General features: G+C 49.3%; 1 protein-coding gene across 1 annotated transcript in view; it reads left to right on the top strand.

The window, feature by feature from the left end:
- The first annotated feature begins 226 nt into the window (after positions 1-226).
- The window catches only part of AKT1 (AKT serine/threonine kinase 1), a 75,810-nt gene continuing 70,036 nt past the window's right edge, over positions 227-6,000 (top strand). Inside the window, exon 1 of the mRNA XM_086614155.1 lies at positions 227-343. The gene's annotated coding sequence lies outside the window, so the exon portion shown is untranslated. The remainder of the gene's footprint in view (positions 344-6,000) is intronic.

Raw genomic sequence — 6,000 nt, 5'->3', positions numbered from 1 at the left:
GGCAGGGCGGCGGCGGGGGCGAGGCGGAGCGGAGCGGCTGGGAAGGCAGGTCGGCAGCCGGAGCGGGCGTGTGAGCCCCATGGGCCGAGCGCCTGCGAGAAGGGGAGGAGGAGCCGCCCCGCCGCCCGCCGCCCGGGGATGGTGAGGAGGCGGCGGCTGCCGGGAGCCCAGTGAGGCCTTCGCTCGGCACCCGCCGGAGAGCCCGCCTCGCCAGCCACCCCCTTTCCCCCGCTCGCTCGCTGGCTCGCTCCCCTCCTTCCCTCCCCTTCCCCTGCCTTCATCCCCGGCTCCCTTCCCCTGCCGCCGCCACCTTCCCATCACCTCCTCCCCGGGCTCCAGCCATGTAAGTGACCCGTTCCCCCGGCTGGGAAGGGCTGGGGGAAGGAAGCGACGGGGCCGGGGCCTGCTCCGCTCGGCCGCGCCGTTCCCGCCGCATTGTGCGGGGCCAGGAGGGGAGGAGGAGGGAAGGGAAGGGAAGGGAAAGGAAGGGAAGGGGGGCGGCCGCCCTCCCTCCGCCTTCCCCGGGCGGCGGCCGCTGACTCGCCTAGGCCGCGACCGCGGGCGGGGGGCTGCCCCGCCGCTTCCCCCGGACGCGGCCGGGCTGCGGGACCCCGGGGCTGCCGGGCGGGGTGGGGGGGGGTGAGGGGGGCCGTGCTGTGGGCGGCCTCGGCCGGTGTCCTGCCGGCGGGCCCGGGGCGGACAGGAAGCTGTTGGCCTCCCCGGGATGCGGTGGATGAGAGGGCGGTGAGGCGGGGGGCTCCCCCGGCGGCCCTCGGGCCTGCCCCGGCTCCCTCGGAGCCGCGGCCCTCAGCGCCGGCGGAGGCTGGGGCCGCCCGGGACCTGCCCGAGCATCCCCCCGGGAAACGAGGGAGGTGGGGGGTGCTGGGGGTGTTTGGTATTTCTGAAACCGGCAAATAAAAGTCACCAAGTGCCCCCTCGCTCTCCCACCTCACCCGCCCCCGTTTTCTCCCCTTGTCTTCTGTAGCCGCGTTGTTCAGCCCAGCTCCGCTTTGCGGACCACTAAGTGTTTGCCGACGGGGGTGTGATTATCTCCGTGGGCATTTGGCGTGTGTAGGTGGCTGTGCAGCGTTTGTGGACTTGATTTTTTTTTTTTTTTCTTTGCAGTCGTATTTTGCAGAGCTCTAGGGAGCTGTCTGCAGATCCCCCCCGCCCCCCCAGATGAAATTCTGCAGTTACTGAAGTGTTCTTGGAGACTTCTAGGACTTTTCCTTCTGTTTCTTTGTAAAACACATAATTATCGAGTATATCAACATGCTGGGACTTTCTGTTTATTTTACTGACAGTATGCTACTGATGCTAATGCAGCTTGCACCTTATCGGTATCGTCCTCCCCACCCCCTCCGGGGAAGGCATTTAACTGTTTTTGCTTTGTTTTCCTACCACCTCGAACACATAAGAAGCAAATCCCTTATTTGCTCTTGTTTGTTTTATTTATACCACAGGAGGGATGTACATTTCAAAATACAGTTATAAAGGGGAGTTAACTAACACTTAATTCAGAAGAATATTTGTTTACAGGTAAATAAATTTGACATACTGCGTGACTAGTAATTACTTTTATGTAGTAGTTAATTTCCTGATGACAGCCACAACATTTGTCTGACTTAATAGATTTAAAGACACTGTGGAACTACCTTTGATTTTTTTAAATAGGAGGGTTTTTGTTGTGTGTGATGTTTATAGAGCTGTTTTTGGTGTGCAGCAGTGGTAAATCAAATTTAACAATTGATCTAATGTCCACAAGTAACTTGTAGCTCCACCATTCACTTGCCAGCTTATAAAAATGTCTTGTAAGTGATTACATTAAGAATTAAATAGGTTTGTGACTGATTTGATTTGTTGGGAGACAGAACAAAACTTCTGTTATCAAATTCTATTTTAAAGTATTTATTAAATGCATTTAAAGTTGGTACAGAAGTTCTGAGCAGATAATTCTTAAGTTATATGAGCGTAAACTGTAAAGGACTTGTTCTTGTTTGGGAACATAAAGAGGATTTTGTCTGGCCTGTGTCTTCGACAGAGAAGGTATGAAGAAGTCTCTTTTCTGCCATCACTCAGTTTTGAAATACTCAGCTTAGTTTGTCCTACCAAGCTGCAGCCGTGGTTGCAGCTTGGACAGCTGGATGTCGTAACTCTGGCCCCTCACCTGAACAATATTAACCTCCTGGCTATTGATCAGCAAAGACACGAGAGCACAAGCATTTCAAATTACAGTTTTTTTAAACCTAGATTAGGCTAACAGATTGAAAAAAAAGTGGATGCGGCTTTAGAGATTTTTGTTCTCTGCTTGCTGTTTTTCCTGTAGCTTAGTATCAGAGAAGGCTTTCTGAACCTTGTGATAAGCTGCACGTGCTGCCATGAAATACCAGTTTAGACATGATGTCGTTCAACACAACATACAGCAGCAAATACTAGTGACCACACCTAACTCGTGGCCCACAGTGCATTTTTGTGAAGTAAGCTAAGAGGCTGGAACTACCTGGTCCTTCTAAGCTTTCTAGAAAGCTCTCTGCCCAGATTCAGTAACTGGGTCATGGTGTGAAGCTACTACTGTGTGCTTAGAGGGCTTTGAGCGTGTTGGAGCTGCTGCTGCTGCTCCCACAAAACACCCAAGACAGGATTTGCATAATGCAGGAGATGTACTTCACTGGTCAAAGCCTGGTGGGGACACCTATGTGTATACTTCACTTGAAATGTTGGCTGGAGCCCAGCTTTGTTGTGTCTGTGCTGTTCAGCTGCAGTTGGCTATCAGCTGTGAGCTTACACTGGGATCTGGGATCTACTATGGGAAGAGAGTTTAGGTTGCTCCCATGTAATGGGCCCAAACACACACCCCTCTGCCCCCTTCCAGTTCCTGTGCGTCTTGTCTACTCTGGTGATAGTGTCATGTGGCCAAGGTGGGCAAACAGGGGCAGCTGGATCCTTTTTTGCTTGGTCCTGCTGTTGTGCGTTTTAAGAACATGTAAGGATGTGTGGCACATTAGGGCTCAGGGTGTCCTGGGAGTATCAGGACTGTGCCACACCAGGGCAGTGGCCATCAGTAACTGGTGGTGTGATGGGCAAAGTGTTAGTCCAGGAGCATGCTTTGCTGTAATTCTGATCTGGACACAGTCTAACATGCCAGCTGAGGCAGCAGCAGGACTGAGGTTGGTGGGTCTGATCCTCCTTCAGTCTCTTGCTTACTCTTCCTCATAGTTGAGGTGATTACCATAGATGCTCCTGCATCCCGTAAGCTTAGGTTTCAGCTTCAGCATTATGGAAGAATTCCTTTTCTTCCTGCTCTGCTTTAGAGTGGGAGTAGAAAAGAATATAAAATTTCATCTTGGAAAGAGGGCAAGGACAGATTCATCTCTTGGTTTTGTAGAGACAAAAGAAGGTGAGCGTAAGTGGAACAGAATGAGAGAAGGAGCTCTAACACGAATCTCCCAAATACGGAAAAGATGTTTCTGCTCCACCTTCTGTTGGATGGTTGGTTTGACTGACTCCTTAAAGCAGGTTTCTCTGCCGCAGTGCCTAGGGAAGTGAGTTATCTCATTGTTTATGAAGAAGTTACTAACCTTTAAGGAATTAATGCGTGTGTAAAACCAGCGTCACTGTGATACGATGCTGATGTCATGCCGTTCGTGATTTACTGCGCTTCAGCCGTGTGAGGAATACTTTGGTGTTGAAAAAGGTGTTACAGAAATGCACATTGAAAAACAAGCAAACAGAAGGCTGAGAGAAAGACGGAATTGTTTAGCTTTTGACAGTATTCAGTCATGTGCAGACACAGGCTGGAGCAGCCAGGTCATACTTACCTCAGATGCCCTCTGTTCACTGGGAACCATTCCTAGATGGCCATAAATGACGACTGTAATCATTCCTTTTTTTTTTTTCTTTCCCCTCTAAGGATTTTATGGAAAAGGAACTTTCTCTGGTTTACACATCTTCAGTAGTACATTGACCTGTAGTTAACTTGCTCTTCTATTCCGAGAAATTACTCTGACTTGCTGCCACTGTCTTCAATAGTGTCTTTCACTAAAATAGAATCGTTTAGATTGGAAAAGACCTTAAAGATCATCTAGTCCAACCGTCAACCTAACTCTGCCAAGTCCGCCACTAAACCATGTCCCTAAGCGCCACAACTACACATCTTTTATATACCTTCAGGGATGGTGACTCAACCACTTCCCTGGGCAGCCTGTTCTAATGCTTGACAACCTTTTTGGTGAAGAAATTTTTCCTAATCAAATCCAAACCTCCCCTGGCGCAACTTGAGATCATTTCCTCTTGTCCTATCACTTGTTACTTGGGAGAAGAGACTGACACCCACCTTGCTACAACCTCCTTTCAGGAAGTTGTAGGGAGCGATAAGGTCTCCCCTCAGCCTCCTTTTCTCCAGGCTAAACAACCCTGTTTCCCTCAGCTGCTCCTCGTAAGACTTGTGCTCTAGACCCTTTACGAACTTCTTTGCTCTTCTTTGGACATGCTCCAGCACCTCAATGACCTTCTTGTAGCGAGGGGCCCAAAACTGAACACGGTGGTCAAGGTGTGGCCTCACCAGTGCTGAGTACAGCAGGACGATTGCTTCCCTAGTCCTGCTGGACACACTGTTTCTGATACAAGCCAGGATGCTCTTGGCCGCCTTGGCCACCTGGGCACATTGTTGGCTCATATTCAGCTGGCTGTTGACCAGCATGCCCAGGTCCTTTTCCGCCAGGCAGCTCTCCAGCCACTCTTCCCCAAGCCTGTAGCATTGCGTGGGTTTGTTGTGACCCAAGTGCAGGACCTGGCAGTTAGACTTGTTGAATCTCGTACAATTGGCCTCGGCCCATCAATCTAGCCCGTCCAGATCCCTCTGCAGAGCCTTGCTACCCTCAAGCAGATCAACACTCCTGTCCAACTTGGTGTTGTCTGCCAACTTACTGAGGATGCATTCGATCCCCTTGTCCAGATCATTGATAAAGATATTAAACAAAATAGATACATTAGGCACAGCTTGACTGTGTATTTTAAAATATATCAGATAGAATGGATTTGCTTCTGTTGGAGATGTGTCTATGGATGTCTTGTTGGACAGCGAGAAGAGATCCTCCTCGCCTCTTTGTAGTGTGAAGAAAAAAAATACCTTAAGTTTCCCTTATAAAATAGGTGCTCTGGCACAGCTGACTAAAGGACCGAGGTGGAGTCCATGCTGCAGGTTGGTGTCAGGGAATGTTAAGTGTTTTCCCACTCGATCTACCTGTGCTACCCAATCTTCTGTGCATGGCTTCTTTATAATACTCCCTTATTCCCTTCACCACCCCTTTCCCCTTGAAGGAGACGGGCAGGTAAAGATACATCCTTGATAGCAGGGCTGCAGTAGCAGGTTGGGAATGTTCCTTGGGTAGAAATTGTAGGGAAAAGGGCAGTCCAAACTTTTTGGACACGACAGAGAGTAGAAAAAGTAGTTTCTCTGAACGTTGGATTTCTTTGTAGATTGGCTTTTTTTGGGCTATATTGTCATTCAGATTCAGATTACGAGATGACAGTTAGCCGATGACAAGCAGGAGATTGCCAAGTGGTAATCTTGGCAAGCGTTAACCCAGAAAAACCTGGAGTAAGTTAGCTGCAGATTGCAGAATTCTGAGCCTTCACGCTTTTTCCTGGTTTTAATAATAGGATTGTCCTTACTACGGACTAGTTTGGCTCATAGCTTCCTTTTTTTACATATGATTATTGAAAAAGATATTGATCTTTCAATGCAGCTAAATTGTTGAATTCAGGATGCAGTTTCTGTATTCTGTTACGGCACAACGTTAGAAGCGTTAACTTTCACACCTGGGTGTTGCATTTCCAGGCGTAAGCTGTGATAATCTTAGGGGTTTCGTTCCACACTTTGCAAATTGCTCGATGCTTAAACGAAGCCTCTACATGAGGTCTAGTCTCCTCTTGACATTAACAAGTAAGTCTAGCTCGCATGACTGCTGTGCGTACAGTTTCGAAAGGAGAACGAAAGCC

This window comes from Tauraco erythrolophus, chromosome 6, assembly GCF_009769465.1.
Source record: "Tauraco erythrolophus isolate bTauEry1 chromosome 6, bTauEry1.pri, whole genome shotgun sequence".
NCBI classification, from domain to species: Eukaryota; Metazoa; Chordata; class Aves; order Musophagiformes; family Musophagidae; genus Tauraco; species Tauraco erythrolophus.
This window is presented reverse-complemented; position numbering and strand designations above follow the sequence as displayed.